Raw genomic sequence first — 19,275 nt, 5'->3', positions numbered from 1 at the left:
TGACATTTTTTTCTCTTGTAAAGGGTTATAAACCAAATGCTCAGTTTCTGTGTGTCTATGGTTTCTCCTTGGTTCTGCGAGCTAATAATCGTGGATTTAAAACACATTTTTAAAATCTCTTTCAAACATTAATTCAATGTGTTACACAACGGCTCAGCCGTATGCATTATGGCAACACCTGCAAGACCTACTGTACAGTACTTTGAGGATCTTGTTAAGTGATTCATGTCTTTAACTTTGCTTCCAAAGTACAAATATTTACCAGTTTAGAAAGTAATGTCCATCTTGACATACAGTACTGAATTTTCTGCTCCAGTGATTATTGCTGCACACAAGAATTTCCTGTAAAAGATAAGAAAGGAATAAATTCAACTGAAATGTCAATACACCTCCCTATCACAGATGACATCAAGACAGGACTACTTGTCTTAACCACTAACCCAATTTGCAACATCTTTGTGAACCAATGCTATGAATGATATTTAGTGCTCTTCAAAAATATCGGGACAGCAAAATCAAACTTTTTGCTTTGCAGTCATATGGTACTGTATTTGTGATCAAGTTTAATATGGATAATAAGTACAATCATTCTTTTGTATTTGTACAATTCCATACATATATTTCTTCATCCGTGCATCCCTTTTCTAACTCATCGATCCAATACAGGGTCACAGGGGAGCATATGTTAGCAAGCAAAGGACACAACAAGGCAGATACATCCTGGAATCAAAGCCTGTCCATCACAGGGCACACACACACACACTCACACCTGGGGCTAATCTTCCCAGAAGCCAGATACACACCAGTAAGTCCTTGGACAGTGGGAGGAAATTAGAGCACTTTGAGGAAACCCACATAAACATGGGGAGACATAGGAACTCCATACAGTTGGCACAGCCAGGAGCTGAACTCAGGGCTCCAGGACTGCAAGGCAGCAATGCAAACCACTGCCGTGCTGCCCACATCTGATCACATTAGAAGCAAATGTACTTTGTGACCAACACAATGATTACAAGTGATAAGTGTTGGGACACATTCACTTTAAGTCAATTTCACAGTGTAAAGGCCAGAGGCATAAGCGTTTGGGGCCAGAACTGAATGAAATCAACAACCCTTTATGCTGACCAAAACCTTTTATGTAATCATTGTGGGATGCTATGCCGCAGTCACTGTTGGCTGATTTTGTTATCACAATGCTTTTTGTGGTCACAGGTTCTATTATAAGAGACTGTTATCTGAATTGTTTTGCAATGCTGTTTTGGTCAAGAGCTCCTCCTCTACATTTGAAATGTGAAATATATTCTAGAATTTACAGTATGTTCACTATATTTTGCTATTTCATTTGAGCGATTTTTTATATTTCTTAAAATATTTTTGCTTTGTGATATATTTGACGAGTAGCACGGTGGTGCAGCATCGCTGCCTCCCAGCGCGGGGGCTCTGAGTTTAATTCCTGGAGTACTGTCTGTGTGGAGTCTGCATGCTGTCTTTGTGTTTGCATGGCTTTCCTCCAGGTGCTTCGAGTTTGCTGATTTTAGATCTGATTTAATGGCATTGAACATGAAAGCTGAGGAAAGCATAGCTGTCTTTAGTTTCCTTTCCTTAAGAAGACATTTATGTTCAACATGCGTGCATACCAGCATCTCAAAACACATCATTATTCACAATGGGATAGTAGAACACATCACAAAGGCTGGGACAAGGAAGAGATGCGAAACTCACACCAAGAGTGTCTTAATTTCCTGCTGTTTGCTGGATGTTGATGTTGTTGATGTTATGAATGAGTGATTGTCAGCTGCTCAGTAGATGGTGTGATGATGCCTGCAATAAATGAAAGTTAAATACATCATAAATGTGTTCGATTTCTTTTGTGTTGAATGTGAGGTTTTCCTTCTAGACATGGTGGCGCAGTGGTTAGCATTGCTGCCTCACAGCACTGAGGGCCCTTGGCTTGTTCACAGACCTGGGGTGCTATCTGTGTGGAGTGTGTATGTTGTCCCTGTGTTTGCATGGGTTTCCTCCCATAGTCCATACTGGTTGGTTAATTGGCTTCAGATAAAATTGTCCCTGGTGTGAATGTGTGTTTGTGGCTGTGTGTGCCCTGCAATGGACTGGCATATCATCCAGTGTGTATCCCTCCTTGAGAAGAGGATAGGACAGTTTCCCAGGACAGACTCCGGACAACCGTGACCCTGAATAAGCAGTAATTGAAAGTGATATGAAATGTATTATTTTATTATAATGGTTTTACAGGTTCCCAGTCTATAAAGTACATGTGAAGTTGTGTATACTGTAATATTAAAAACATACACTCTATCCAGAGCTGTTTAAGCCCCCAGCTGAGTGATGTGTTTCTGCCTTGAAGCTGCAAGAATAGTGGCAGAAAGACGTGGTGTGTTTTCCACAAGGTGAAGGTTGAAATATTTGCCGCTCAATTCCATTCTGTTCTTCTTGCAGAATGGCTGTCAGCTGAGTTTGTGATGAGGGCAGTGCTGTGTGGAATGGAACTGCACTATTTCACTGGTTCCACCAGTTTTCAAAAGGACTGATACATTCCCTGCACCTGAGAGAGTCAATTCATTTGTTTGAAGGTTCCCAAACAGATAGCTTAAATATATACAGTATGTAAGAAATAGCAACATAGTTAAATCCCTCAAAGAGTAAAATATTCAGATATTATTAGGAAATCTTCAGGAAAGAATATGTATTCAGGGAGAGACCATTGCTTTGGGAAACTTTATTTTTCCTTGTATATTTTGGCAAAATAAGTTTCAATGAAAGCTGGAACTAAAAAAAGTACAACCGTTGAATGGCTGATTTCCTCCCCACATGTAAAGACACCCACAAGGCAACCGGTCTGCATGAACCAAGTCTTGAAACCCTTAGGGCAGGGTGAAGGAAGAACCATGTGACTACAACCTGGTGTGTTGGAGGTGTATCTTCACACCCTGCAGAAAGATTCTAATGCCAAGGTTGTCAATTGAATGTCAAGACAATGATGGATGGGATTGAGCAGAATCCATGGATCATCACCAAGCCACACATTCACAGGATCCGCTGTCTATCCCAGCAGCACAGGACACATGGCAGCACAGCAGCACCTCACAGGGCACACGTGCACGCATGCAGATTCACAGCAAAAGACCTATAGTGTCCAACATGTCTTTGGTATCTGGAAGAAAACCAGAGTCCCTGTCTATCCCAGCAGCACAGGACACATAGCAGGACTACACCCTTGACAGCACAGCAGCCCATCACAGGGCACACATGCACACATACAGATTCACAGCAAAAGACCTATAGTAGCCAGCATGTCTTTGGTAGGTGGAACGAAATGAGAGTGCCCACAGATATTAAGAGATGATGGTTCTCCAGTTTCCTTCTACAGTCCACAGACATACTCTTAGGTTAATTGGATACTGGGAAAATTCACCCTGATGTGAGTGTGATTGTGTCTGCCAGCAGCCATATCACACTGTAGCTCACAACTGGTAACCCATCAAAGCTAAGCAGGTGTGAGCCTGGTCAGTACCTGCATGGGAGATTTCCTGGGGAAAAATTGAACTTGCAGTTGGAAGAGCTGTTAGAGGGGCCAGCAGGGGGTGCTCACCCTGTGGTCTGTGTGTGTACTAATCCCCCTGTATAGTGACAGGGACACAAAGTGAATAATAGATTTTGTACTATATTGAGTTTGTTCAGAAAGTATTTTTAGTCATTGTACGTATAGAGCATTTTTTTCTAAAAGTTGCTTTGCAGCTTAAGACAGCTAAACATACTTAATGTACAGAATTATAATTATGAGAAATTCATAAGAAAACTAAACTGTTATGGTAACAAAAATATCACTTTTATGAATATGGCACTATATAATACCACTACATTAACAGATGTATGTATTCCATTTTGCAGACCGCAAAAATGAATAATATGATATTGCAGGGAAATATAACTTGGTATTTTATATTATTTCACTGAATTTTGTAAGATTCAAATATTTTTGCATAAGCGATGAAATGAAAACTGATTAATGTCTTCATTTAGAACAATACTAGGTTTTACATCTCAGTCATATTTAAAAACTATTTAAAAATATTTTCTTGTTAATTCTACAGAATTAAGCCTAATGATTCACCTGAAGAGAATAAGACTTTCTTCCTCCTTGATAAATACAAGAGCTGTACTTTAAAAAATAACTAGTATTTTACTGTTCTGTGGATTATGAATGTCTTATACAAACATTTGTCTTCTAAAAAGGGGTCACTACTCTGATACAATAATCAAGTTATTTGCAAATCCACTGTGCTTTGTGTCTGTATTTCCCCAATATATCATAACAAAGTATCTTTGTTTGACTGCCTGAGCTTATGTGAACCTGGTGCTGCAGAGATGACTTCAGCAGACCTGAACACTGGCTGGATGGTAAAGTCAGTCCATAGTCTGTCCTACCACTGACCATGGCAGCACCTTCAGAAGAGCACATTGTTGTCCTGGACTGGACAACAAACCTAAAAGACAAGTTGATAAATAGCAAACTGAACTGTGTTACAGTATATGTTACTGTTTCATTTGTGCTGTTTTTAGAAGTCTGAGTCATTTCTTGGTTGCTCCGTGAGAGCTGTATTGGGTCTGATAAAGATGTGAGATAATCACTTCTGCCTCTAGGTAAGAGTTAAATTGGCACACATGCAGAGAGGCAGTGTGGAGTAAAGGCTAGGGTTCAGGACTCATGACATGGAACGATATGGGTTAAAATCCTGGCTGGCACATTGTTGTCCTGGATTGGACAACAAACCTAGTTTGATAAATAGCAAACTATACTGTGTTCTATGTTACTGTTTCAAACAATAAAACTACACAGTAACTTGTAAAACCACCAGTTTACATCACAAAATAGACACATTTCCAGGCATGCGCCATTTTCTGCGATTCGGAACGTGGCAACGTAACTTTCAGCGACGAGAAGTAGTCCTATTGCATTGTAAACAAGCAGGCTTGTGAATACATCTCTTTTAATCCAATTGAAATATTGCTCTCGATTTCGGGACGGTGTTGCCGATAAATGGAACTTGTTAACTCTGCGTGCAGATCACTTTGAAAACTTTCTTGCGGCGAAATGTCTGCTGTACAACCTGCACTTAATTTGCTTGTACTGTACATCACATTACATTAGTCATCACAGTGACTAGTGAGCAGGAAGGGTCAGCATCATGTCACAATTCCTGGGAACTCTCCCTCTCGCCAGTGATGAGACCAGGGGTTTGCAATAAGATGGCAACTTACAGTACTTTCATAAAGTTTACAATTTTGTGCTTAATTGGAAATTTGTACACTTTTTCTATCACTTCAATTAATCTATTTTGTTACTGAGATTTAATAACTGGTCTGAGAAATTGGGACTGCAGGTCTCCTTTAACTAGCAAACTGAACTGTGTTCTACAGTATGTTACTGTTTCATTTGGTCTGTTTTTAGAAGTCTGAGTCATTTCTTTGGTTGCTCTTTGAGGTCTGTATTGGGTCTGATAAAGATGTGAGATCATCACTTCTGCCTTTAGGTAAGAGTTAAATTGGCACACTTGCGGAGGGGCAATGTGGAGTAACGGCTAGGGTTTAGGACTCATGACATGGAATGATATGGATTCAAATCCTGGTTGGCACAATTCTGTTGTGCCCCTGGACAATGTACGTCACTCATAGTTCTTGAGTAAAATTCCCCACTGTATAAATGGGTACCAGTATAACTCACTTTGAATAAAAGCTTGGGTCAAATACATTTATAGGAATAAAGTACAGTAGGTACAGTAGGTCAGGAATGCAAGCAATCTGATAGGACTGAGAAAGATATATAGTAGTTCTGATCTGAGATGTGTGGCAAGTGGGAACATGGTATTTCAAACAAACAGTGAAAATGTGAGGTTGAAATAGCAAAATGATGCTGTAGCAAGAAGAAGCGAAGCAAGAGAAAGATCTTTGAGATTATATTGACTCATCACGTTCCTCATGTAGACGTTCTGGAGAACTGTGACTGATGAGCCTCACAGCCTGTGACTTGGCTCAGGAAGACAATTTTGAAAAGCATTGACAAAGTCAATCCAGAGAGCTGCTTCCAAACCAAGAAACATTTATTTATGCAGATGATCTTAGGAGTCTGGAACAAACGTCTTAGTCACATTGTTCAAACTGATACTGAATGAAATGAATGTATGTACAGTACAGTATTAGAAATTTAAAAAATAAACTCGAGAAACATATTATATTTTGCATTTGTCACAATGTCGACGCTATCTCATTTCATTTCCAAAAAAAGAAATAAAATAATGCTTAGACCAGCTTCTGTGACTATCATGAAATACACCAAAGTAACTTAAGCTTGGCCAATCATTTATTGTGATTTCAGCTTCTCTACATTTCACTCTGCCTCTCCTACGGTATGACAAAATAAACATTTACAACTAGTCTAATCTGACATCATTCAGGTAACGTAAGGAAAGAAAATACAGGTTCTAGGAGATTTGCTTATGTCCTCTCAATCTTGATAGTTGAAAAAACATTACGTTTTCAGAAGTAAAGACTGCTGAAAAAAAGTGAACTACGCTGTTAAATTGTGGTCATAGTGTTAGCTTAATATGTAATTTTATAACTCTTTGATGTTAAAAATCAACGTGTATTTCTAACACCAAATTTTTGCTTTCTTTTTGCTGCTCAATACAGCTCTGTGTCACTCTGTCTCAATTTTCAGAGCTGAAAAAACATTGTGATTTTCAGCTTCAGAAAGTAGAAAGTAGTTTTTGTGTATGGGACACTGTTTCTTTGCTTTTTCTGTTCTATGACATACTGTACATTAAAACTGCACTTCCCTGTGGGCATGTGGTGAGACCAGATTTGATCTAAATAGTGCTAAGCCAAGTTTTGCTAAAATGTTTAACTTAACCAATCAAATTTATTGAATCCTTCCTGTTGCAGGCAAATGAACATGTGAGTGTTGAGGCATCTTCAGATTGCAGTCTGCAGAAAATCAAGACTGCCTTTTGATTGTTGGAAGCCAGTAATGTTCTTTAAGTGAAAGATGATGTTTTGGAGAGTGCAATCCTTGCATTAAACTCTAATGTGATATATAAACCTACTACAAAAACAGATGCACAGTGTAACTAACTTTTTACTGAAAGTGAAGTTGACATATTCTCATTTCTGTTATTGGAAAAACAACCAGTAATTCTCTCAAACACAATGATTTTTGAGCCTCAGTCAGCCAAACAAATCACAATAAACACCTGCTTCCGCAACAGGTATATTGTACTGCTACTCCAGATGAAGACAGTTCATGCTTGTAGTGTATGCTCGAAAATCACGATCATTTTTAGTATTTAGTATTACATAATTGTCAGCGAATTAAATAATATGATGACGCAACTAATGGTGAGTCTGATGGCACAAACTAATGTTTATTTTGTCATCAGTATTTTCCCTGTAATGTAGTACAGAATTTCATGATACATCCAGAACAGCAGTATCAAAAAATACAACATTTATGTTATGAATCACTGTAGTGTAGGCTACTGAGAAAGGAGTTAAAAACCAAGTAGTCTGCTGCTACTCTTTTCAGTAAATGATCTGTGTTCAGAATTAAAGACTGCTGCAAAAAAGTTAAATAGGCCAGTAAATTGTGGTCATATTAGTGTATACTAAAATAGGTAATTTTATAACTCTCTGACGCTATAAATCAACGTGTATTTCTAACACCAAATGTTTGCGTTCTTTTTACTGCTCAATACAGCTCTGCGGCACTCTTTAGAATTAAAAATATATTGTTTATAAATGAAGAGTACATACTGTACATTACATACTGAACTACACATAACAGACAAAGGTAAAATGCAAATCTCTCAATACTTAAACTAATATTACTAAATCCCAGCAACGGGATTTCAGTGGGGTTTCTGGGACACCGACAGAACTGATTACAGGTTACCTACGTATTTTACTTGATCTAAAATAAGATCTAGGAATATACAATAGTACAACTAATCTCAGTCAGTGAAGGACATCTTTTTTGCAGCAAAGTCTGATTGTTTCACAAACTGAAAAATAAGGATGACACCTTAATTCCTGTCCGCAATTTAATCAACAGCTTTTCTTCAAAATGAAGTAAACTGAGGGCTACTGCTGTGTCATCTTCTGCTGGGAGTAAGTACCTATGAGCTGTGCCCGGTGTAAGGCTTTTCTAAATTTTTCTGTGCTTCTTGGTAGGTGCAAAGAAGAGCTGTTTTTAGATGTGTTTTGTCACAGGTGTTTCTGGCATGGCACCAGGTACGACATGACATTACGTCTTGGGATGTTTGTGTGAAGAAGAGTTAATTTGTGGTCATTTTCACTAGGTCAGGTACAGTACTTGAGTTTTATTGGCTGTATTTTGAGACTGATGTTATCCAAGACAAACTGCTTAAAAAAACTTTTTTTCTTTATTAATGGAGACGGTGATGGCTACAATAAACGTTTTTTGAAATTAAAAAGAGACATAGTGTTAGTTTGACCTTTTCTCTTTTGTGAAGGGTAATAAACCACATGCACAGTTTTTGTGTGTCTGTGGTTGCACCATGCTTTTACAATCTGATAATCATGTAATTAATCAAAACTGTTTTTATTACATCTCCTACGAACATTAATTCAGTGTGTCTGACTTATGCTCTGTGACAAGACCTACATTTAGATCTTGTTACTGTAAGTGATACAGAACTTCCACTTTGCTTCAGAAGTATAAATACACTTACCAATTTATAAATAAACATCCACCCATGATACACTGAAACATTTTTCTGCTTCAGCAATTGTTGCTGCACAAAAGAACTTAATGTAAAATATGAGAAGGACACAGATTCTAATGAAACATCAATATACCTGCCTATCACAAATTCCAAACTTTCTACTTTATGGTGATTTTGCATGGACTGTTGTGTGTGGCTTGGCGCTTAAAACAGAGGACTTCAAGATAGTACTACTTGTCTCAGCCACTAACCCAATCTGCAACATCCTTGTGAACCATTCCTATGGATGACAAATAGTGATCTCCAAACATATTGAGACAGAAAGGTCAAATGTTTTTCCCTTTGTGATCCTGAGATGAATATGAATAACAGTACAGTATAATATACTTTTTCAATATATGGGCAATAGCATGTATATATTTATTCATCCATCTATTTTCTAACCACATCATCTATTACAGGGTCACAGGGAAACTAATGTGCATTTTCTCATCAGTATTTTGTTCACCATATATTGTTTTTTTTAATTTAAATACGTTATCATTATCAATGCATTAAAAATACTTCATATTGTAGAAAATAATTGCACTTTGTTAAATATTGTATATGACAGGTACTTGCAGGTCTGGGTCACTGGGTTTAATTCCTGGAATACAATGTGTGTAGAGTTTGCAAGTTCCACTTATGTTTGCATGGGTTTCCTCTGGGTGTACCAGTTTCCTCCTACAGTCCAAAGACATGCTAGCTTTTGTTATTGTAATATTTATACAGTTTCCCAGTCTTTAAAGTACATGTGAAGTTGTGTATACTGTAATATTAAAAACACACACTCTCTCCAGAGCTGTTTAAGCCCCCAGCTGAGTGATGTGTTTCTGCCTTGAAGCTGCAAGAAAAGTGTCAAAAAGATGTGGTGTGTTTTCCACAAGGTGAAGGTTGAAATATTCACCACTCAATTCCATTCCGTTCTTCTTGCAGAATGGCTGTCAGCTGCGTTTGTGTGAGGGCAGTGCTGTGTGGAAGGGAACTGCACATTTTCACTAGTTCCACCAGTTTTCAAAAGGACTGAGATCCTGGAATTTTTCCAGCCAGGTGAGGTGATGGAATCTTGTCTGACTCCACAAGCTGATGAATACATTCCCTGCACCTGGGAGAGTCAATTCATTTGTTTGGAGGTTCCCAATCAGATAGCTTAAATATATATACATAAGAAATAGCAACATAGTTAAATCCCTCAAAGAGTAATATGTTCAGATATTATTAGGAAATCTTCAGGAAAGAATATGTATCCAGGGAGAGACCATCGCTTTGGGAAACTTTATTTTTCCTTGTATATTTTGGCAAAATAAGTTTCAATGAAAGCTGGAGCTTAAAAAAGTACAACCGCTGATTTCCTCCCCACATGTAAAGACACCCACAAGGCAACCAGTCTGCGTGAACCAAGTCTTGAAACCCTTAGGGCAGGGTGAAGGAAGAACCATGTGACTACAACCTGGTGTGTTGGAGGTGTATCTTCACACCCTGCAGAAAGATTCTAATGCCAAGGTTGTCAATTGAATGTCAAGACAATGATGGATGGGATTGAGCAGAATCCATGGATCATCACCAAGCCACACATTCACAGGATCCGCTGTCTATCCCAGCAGCACAGGACACATGGCAGCACAGCAGCCCATCACAGGGCACACGTGCACACATGCAGATTCACAGCAAAAGACCTACTGTATAGTGTCCAACACGTCTTTGGTATCTGGAAGGAAACCAGAGTTCCTGGAGAAAACTCCATACAGAACAGGCTGTTCAATACTACTAAGGGTCGCAGCTACCCAGAGCCTGTCCTGGAAGATGGGATTGCAACCTGGGCAAGATGCTAGTTTACCAAAGGACACACACTCACACACAAACACAGCTTACAGAGGCTCCAACTGACCTACAGCAGCCAGCGTATCTTTGGAAGGCTGGGGGGAAACCAGAGCGCCTAGAGAAAATACCCACAGATCTGAAGAAAACATGGAAACTCCACAGGAATCTTTTAATTGGCAATACCATAAGTCCTTGAAACAAATCTCTGTGGCATAAACCTGTACAAAAAAAATATGGAATGTGATTGGTTCAGTGCAGGGATCTCTGTTACACTGTTGTTTTAATAATCACTGATGCATTGACCCATATGAGAATATCTATACTTCACACTCATCAGTACAGTCACCCAGCATACTGTGCAGCTGCAATATCTCTGCTTCCTGTTTTCTTATTTGAGCTCATTTTCATTTCCAGGCTTGCTCAATCTATGCCTTGTTTAACCTTTTGAGAAGTTTTATTTTCTTGAAAGGAACAGCAAAGTCATTGTTGTTTTTAACAAACTGGAAAAATACACTACATAAAATTCATGGAAGTAATAAATACATGATGTTAATAAAATAACGGTGTAAAGGATTTCTTCACAGCAATCTGCCAGCCCTATTGAAACAGGAGCTTGATTACTGTTTGTCTGCAATTACAAAAAAAAAATGTGTGAAACCATAAATTCTATGGTGCTGGCTGGATGTCTGTTTTCTGCATGTCAGGAACATTAATGATTGTGGGAAACAAAACTCAAAAAAGCAATATCTATAATAATCTATTTAATTCAAAGGAATTTTTTTAATTTTTATAGCAGCCAGAAGACCTGAATACTTACATATTCCATTTTGTGTGCTCTTTGAGAGCTTGGTGTAACTATCACTAGGATCCAAACTGAAGAGCTGCTAAGAAATAATTTCTGACATTTGATGTTTGTTAAATTGCATATATTCAAATGGTTTAGAATGATGGGACATGGTATGAAAGTATTCCATACTGAACTAAGGAAAGAAAGAAATAAGAATAGGATAAGAAACACAAACCTGTGTTAAAAGCAAGAGAATGCACGTAACAGGATAGGAATGAGGAAGGAGAAAGTGAGAATGAATGTTACTGGGCTAGTGCATCTTTAAAAACTTTAAACAGCATCCAGTCCTGTTTAGCATAGGAATGTTATCCACTTTGGAAAAAAAATACTTTTGAATGGATCTTCTGTGAGCTAGCTTACCTTACAGACTGTTAAAAAAACTTTCACATTCCTTTTTTGGGTTTTCAAAGAGCATTTTTGTTCTCAGCAATACCTGCCCTTTCCACTTCGATTTTCCTCACTTGTGGTTGTAAATTTCCATACATTGGGATGTGAATGTAAACATTTTGCTCCAAGACAAACACTGATGCATGAAATTTTGTTTCATGAGCTGGAAAGAGTATTAATACTTTTCTAATTTGAGCTCTTCGGTGACTACAACCTACAGTTACATAAGTGGTATTCCTTCTTTACCAGACTCAAATGAAACAGTATATATGTAGATTAAAAGTACCAATGTATTTATCAGTACATGTACAGTATATGTACATACAGCACATAGGTTTTGATTTTTTTACAGATTAACAGGCATAACTTTTGTTAATCAGGCTTTGCTAAACAAAGCACTGAAAGATGAGCTTTACATTTTGAAAAGAACCTGTTCTGCCAGTTTGTCCCAGTGACTGGTGGAATGTTCCTGCCAGTCAACTCTAAGCCTTTTTGTTTCAGCAACCTCAAAATGTAGACCGGAAACATTGAAATAATATCGACCCGAATCTAAAAAAGAAGAAAGATAAGCTCTGTCAAAAGTGTCAGGGGGCAAAGTCATGATCTCGAAGGTGCCACTTTTTTTTCCGAACCACATGACTTTAAAAGGATCGGTCAGTTACAGGCAGGCAGAGAAGAGCGTATGTGACAGGAAGTGAAACCTTCAGATGGAGTCTTTCTGTGAAACCAGTGGGCAGGCCTTCTTCGGTGATAATCCATCAGCAGTTAGTGAGAATGTTAATTGAGCCTGCTCGGAAGGGTACGGAGGGGGATCCCACAAAAACCAAATTTGGTTCAGACGAGAAGTTTGGTTATTTTTTCTCAATAAGACGTGATACACATTTTCCTTTCAGACCAGGGGAAGTTCTCACGGATAAAAAAAATAAATAAATCTTAGAAACCTTTTCACTATTTATATGTGCTCTGGCTGGGGGAAATACCTATGAAACCAAGCTCATCATTAGACGATTGTGGAAGTCAAACAAAACCTTCAGCAATTGGCTAAGATCTGCTTTACGTCAAATAAAAATTCTGACTTAACTGCGTATTTTCTGTATTCTTTTTTTTAATCATTCTGTTTCCGGGAAAACATAACAAGAAATCTATATCATGTGAACTTTCAAAAGTCAGTTTGAATTTTAACACAAGCCCTATGGAGGCTTGTGAGGAACAGAGACTTTTAAGCACAAAAAGGCATGGTTTTACCTTGAGATTTAAAGTATATGGACCTAAACAGTGTTACTTAGAATTTTTCAGACAGGGGCAGTAACATATAGATAGTAACTAAGCTACAAAGGAATAAGTAAAGGTTTATTCCATGTTGAAAGGAAAAGAAAAGAGAGACAATGTTTCACCTGTGGAACCTTCAGTTGTTAGGCATTTTCACACCCGAAGAAGGCTCCACAGCCGAAACATTGTGTCTCTTTTCTTTTCCTTTCAGCATGAAATAAACCTTTACTTGTTCATTTTTCAGCCTACGTAGCTACCTAATTGAACTTTTACAAGGGCACAAGAGTGCCTTTGAGATCCATTCACATTATAGCTAGTATGATAAACTTCTTCTGCTGTCAAAATGTCAGAGAGATCTGGCAATATTGAATATCAGCTTCGGTTGTGGATTGTCAAATCCTTTTCAGAAGATTAAGATGAGAAGAGCTGGGTTAGACACTGATATTTTTTGTCTAACAGTAACAATCATTCAGGCTTCTTTCGCTGGCAGTGAGAGAACAATGCACAAATCTTTTTACATTATTTTACATAATTTTTGTCTGCAATACAAGATTTCACAATTCAGTAGGTCTTCCTCAATTGTCTAGTGTCCAGCCATTCTCAAAGCCCACAAAACTGAGAAGTGTACTGTATACAACATACAACAGAGAACATCACATCATCAGATCACTTTCAGAAACTGTTTATCCAACTCAGGGTCGCAAGGAGAAGATACAAACTCCACACACATAGCACCCCAGGTTCAGAATCAAACTCAGGTCTGCAGCTCTGCATAACTACAAGCCTTACCACTGTGTCACCATGCCACCCACAACAGAAAATGAATATAGTTAAAAATGTCTTATTTTGATATAAAACCTTTTACTGCTAGACAAGTGCAAACAGGAATTTTGAGTGACATGCTATTAAAGTTAACCTGCAATTGTCCAGGTGCCTCCTTCTTAAAGCAGAAAGGAAATGGAAAATACTTATGTCCCCCACCCTTGGTGTGTCAGAAACTACATTTAACAGGTTTCATGGAGCAAGTTAATTTTTGCAAAACTTGCTGATAAAGGAACGTCTTGTTAAAGAAAAAAAAGAAATAATACTAGTGTTTTAGATAATATATCAATATACCAAATGTTATTATGTTTAATTTTGTACTGTATATATTAGACCAAAATACATTTTATTTTACGAAATAATTGCTTTAATGTTGTATTACCCAAGAACATATGAAATCTTATACACTGTACAAGAGAAGGCCATATAGCCCATCTACCTCTTGTAGTGATTTAAGGATCCAATTCAGTAGTTTCTGTCTGTATTTACTGTACGGTATGAAATATATCAGCATATTGACAATATATCCATAACAAGGTTGGGTTAATTTTTTAATTTACATGGTACTTTGCTGGTACTTTGCTACTTTGCAACTTAGGAAGAATGTATTTAAGGATGCTATGTTTTAAAATAACTATATTGTTCGATTATCTGGCATTTTATGTCCTAAAATTTAAAGCAGATATGGTTTTATCTTAAACTCTTACACAGAGTACTCAAATATTCAAACAAAGAAATATTTTATTTGAAATAGACTCCACGTGGTCCCCAGTGCTATATAATACAGATTATTTAAGAAATACGCAATGTTTGTTTTCCATGATCCTTCACAGAATTGCATTAAAATGACAGCCAGATAGCTCCTTGACAAATGCACAGATAAACATCTTGTGTGGTCTATCGTCATACTGAACGTGTTGCAGAACTGGTCGTGAGACTTGCAAAGATCCAGAATGTGTACTGGTGGCATTCTTTCACACTGAAGCAACAGTTTGGAGAAAAAACAAGAAGATTATTATTACCAAAGGCGTTAAACTAATGACATCAAGACGATCTTGAAACATGAGAGACAGTACCATGGCCCAGCTTATACTGTGCTGTATGTCTGATGATTTTTCAAACGATTCTGTTCACAGGCTTTTCTGGGAGCTGTAAGAATAAGGAGAGGTGCAGCTATCTGAGAGAAATGTGAAAACACAATCAGGAAGGGGTGAAAGAAGAAAGGGGGCACATTGGAAATAACCACAACTCCAGTTCCTGGCTCCCAGGAGCCTAAGGTGATATAATGCCTGAAAGGCCCAGTTTTATCCTCTAGGACTGTAGTCTATATCTACAGTAGCTTGGCTGCAAAGCTTTGTTCTTCTAATTAAGATTTTTACAAATGACCTCCTAAAGTACACTGAACAACTTTTGAGCCATTCTCTTTTAAAGAGCAAAATCAAACAACAAAATAGCAGATCCACATATACCATAGTCTACTAAATAGATGTTATGTTACTGAAATTTACAAGAACAGACAACTGAGATATTTACTAATATAAAATTTAAACTCTCTTCATGATGATTAATGACACTTGAGAAGCAGATGTCTTTGAGGATGCTTTTTAAGGGCATACATATAGTATAGTGGGATTCGGCTTAACCCACTTCACGAAGCCAGTTTCTGACTATAGGATGAAGACACTAGGACCCCCATAAAGAAGAATGATTCAATCGCGGGGGAGCTGCGAAAAGTGGAGATGGAGTGGAGGGGGCATGTGTCCGACGAATGTGAAATGACAGTTTACCTAATGAATTAACATCTTTTGGGAAAGTAGTGGGAAAAGGTGTTGCTGCGTTGAAATTTTGCAACGGAAGAAACTGATCTCAAATTGTACCGCTTAGCAAATACATAAGCTACCTCAGTATTGTTCTTCCCTACATACCACCATACTTAATGACAATAAGGGTTCCTTTTTCTAAAAAAAAGTAGAAGTTCCCTCTTTGGGGACTGTTGGCAAACACACAGCACTTCCTGCTGCATGGTTCCTGTCTGAGAGGGGCTGATCGCTGGAGAGAAACCTCCTTCTTGGAGGTTAGACACTGACTTGAGCAAATCTCCTCACTCATTTTCCCAATTCAATCTCTAGCTCCTTAGAACATTTTTAGTTCTAGAATTCCTGTTTACCCCCATTTAGGGGATTGGTATGGACTAAATCCCCTGGGATAAACTAATGTGGAAAGGTCATTTTGACACACCTGTAGCTCTGTGTCCATTTGAAGAAAGTCTAGTCTCTGCATATATATGCAGAGGAAATGACAAAATTATATGTGAGATTTAATTTTACTCTCTGACATTGTAGGTTGTTGTTTTTCCCCATAATTTTGGAATTAAAGTTTGTCATTTACAGCAGTAGAAATATTCACAAAATCACAGCAGACAAAGTATGCCTGTTCTCCTATTGTCCATCATGATAAATTCAAGTTCATTTGTCAGTCCAGCCATATACAAGTACACAGAGGAGTGAGATATCGTTCTTCAGGTCTACAGTGCGCATACAGACAGACACTGACAAGGCAATGCTATAGACAATGTAGACATAGACATTTCTGCCAGGGTACAGGGTACATAAAGTGCAATGTGCATAGTGCAATTTACTTTACAAGACTGTGCATAGAATTGTGCAAAGAATACATCAGACAGTATGCCTGACATTTGGCAAAAAAGAATACTGCGATACTTTTACCATATGGTAGGAGGGCAATGAGGTTGCAGGAAGGGTGGGAGGGATTGTCCACAATACTGGAGGCTTTGTGTGTGCAACGTTTAAGTTTATGCCCTGAATGGATGGAAGGGAGGCTCCAAAAACAACTTTTTACATTGGAGAAACACAGAGATTCACAGTTCGGCAGATATTTTAATAAGAATGAGTCTTTCCTCATTCTACGATTGTAATTACACTGTGATCTTCCAGGCCTCTCTACCTTATGCTTCTGTTCCTGCATGTCTGGCTACACCTAGTGGGGTAAAGTTGACAACACGCCACATGAATAATCTTTTCTACCTCTGGGACAAACAGAGGGACTGGCTTGATCTTTTTTTATTACTGGTTTGATGCAAACTTCAGGCACCGATTACTGTATCGGTACAGTTTCGGTAATCCCATGTTGCAGCAGATTAAGTTATTTCCTGCAACAGCATTTGCGATTATATTGATTTTGCCAGCACAATAATTCTAATCATTGAGTGATCTACTGTAGTTACATATAATTCAATTCAACTTTATTGTCCTTAAACTTTCACAGGTGCATAGTATAATGAAAAGTGTTTCTCATTAGTCACTCAGGTGCATTATATAAATAGGACAGAAGATAAGACAATAGACAGTAACACAATAGCAATAACAGTAACATGTAATAACATAACATAAATAACATGTAATCAAGTAATCAAAACTGTGCAAAATTCCGCAAACAGAGAAAATATAACAGGACAAAAACAGTGCAAGGTAATTCTTGGAACAGTACAAAGATAGTATGGTTAAAAATAGTATGGTTAATTAATAAATATTAAATATTATTATGACTGGTACAGTTTTACTGGGCTATCGAGGTACAGTACAATTTTGGCTTACATGTGTGTGTAGTGGTGTAGGAGTACAGTCATTGTGGGTACAGGAAGACGTTAGGAGAGATCATAATATGGTGGGAGGGAGTGGGGCCGTCACCAACTTGACAACTCTGGGGAAGAAGCTATTTTGGAGTCTAGTTGTGTGCGACTGGAGTGACCGGAACCTTCTGCCAGATGGTAGGGGAACAAACAAGTTATGACTGGGGTGAATGGGGTCAGACATACTTTTGGTGGCTTTTTTCAGACTCCTGGTGTTGTATATTTCCTGGATGGATGGTAAGGTACTGCCGATGATGTGTTGGGCAGTTTTGACCACCCGCTGTAGTGCCTTACGGTTGGATGTGGTGCAGTTGCCGTACCAGACTGTGATGCAGCTGGTCAGTATGCTCTCCACCGTACATCTGTAGAAGTTGATGAGGATCTGTGGATGTAGGTGTATTTTCTTCAGCCTTCTCAGGAAGTACAGCCGCTGTTGTGCCTTCTTGATGAGACTGGAGGTGTTCAGTGTCCATGTAAGGTCCTTAGAGATGTGAACACCTAGGAATCTGAAGTTATTCACCATCTCCACTGCAGACCCTTCTATGTAGATGGGGGAGTGAACTTTTCCTTGTCTTCTGAAGTCAACAATCAGCTCTTTGGTTTTGCTGATGTTGAGACATAGGTTGTTGGTTCAGCACCAGTCTGCAAGTTTTTATCTCCTCCCTGTAGGCAGTCTCATCATTGTCAGTGATCAGGCCCACGACTGTGGTATCATCAGCATACTTGATGATGGTTTCTGTGCTGAACTTGGCAGTACAGTTGTGGTATATTAGTGTACTTTACTAATTTTACTCCTCAAATTCACTATCATATCAAACTTGTTGGTAGCTTAGGGTGGCGAAAAATGTATTTCTATTATATACACACCAACATCCGAAAGTGCAAAGGGTACTACTGACTAATTGCAGCAGATACTGTATGTAAAGTTTAGACAGGAGTTAATTATAACTTTTTCAAATAGTATTAACCTTCCTTTTATGTAATTAATTGTGTAACATACTGTATAATACCAAAGTGTAAAAGGTGCTGCGCTTTGAACATGATAAGGCAGATCAGTACATGCATTAATGTATCATTAAAGATCCCATGGCATTGTCTGTAAGAGCAGGTGTGTTAACCTTAGTGTCCTGACTAAGGTACATGCTGGGCTTGCACAGTCCTCCCTTATGTTATCTGGTGAAGAGATTTTTTGTTTAACTGCTTGAACTGATGCACAGTGTGGCTCCTGGTGCACAATACTGTACCTGTCTCTTGTCTCCCAGGTGAGGAGTTGTCTAAAAGTAAAGTTTTTTGGCATCCTTTGAGATGGATAGTGCTGTATGCATGCATATTATTGTTTACTAATGCTAGCTGATTAGAAGGGTGGCATGGTGGTGCAGTGGTTACCATTGCTGCCTCACTAAGCTGTGGTCCTAGGTTCAATTCTGGTCCCATGGTGCTATCTGTGTGGAGTTTGTATGTTCTCTTTGTGTGGGTCTTCTCCAAAGGCATACTGGTAGGTTAATTGATGTCTCCCTGCTATTTGGTCCATGGAGGTGATTTAATTGCTGATAGCTATGCTAATTGATAGAAGGATCTCATAGAGTGATTTCTTGAATGAAGCCTTAGTACCAGGTTCAATAACAGGTCTGGTTTGCCAGTTCGCACTCCCACAACTCTTTGTGTAAAAAAGCATGTTCATG

Source organism: Lepisosteus platostomus, chromosome 3, assembly GCF_059453375.1.
Source record: "Lepisosteus platostomus isolate fLepPlt1 chromosome 3, fLepPlt1.hap1, whole genome shotgun sequence".
Taxonomy (NCBI): Eukaryota; Metazoa; Chordata; class Actinopteri; order Semionotiformes; family Lepisosteidae; genus Lepisosteus; species Lepisosteus platostomus.
Note: the sequence above shows the minus strand (reverse complement) of the source record.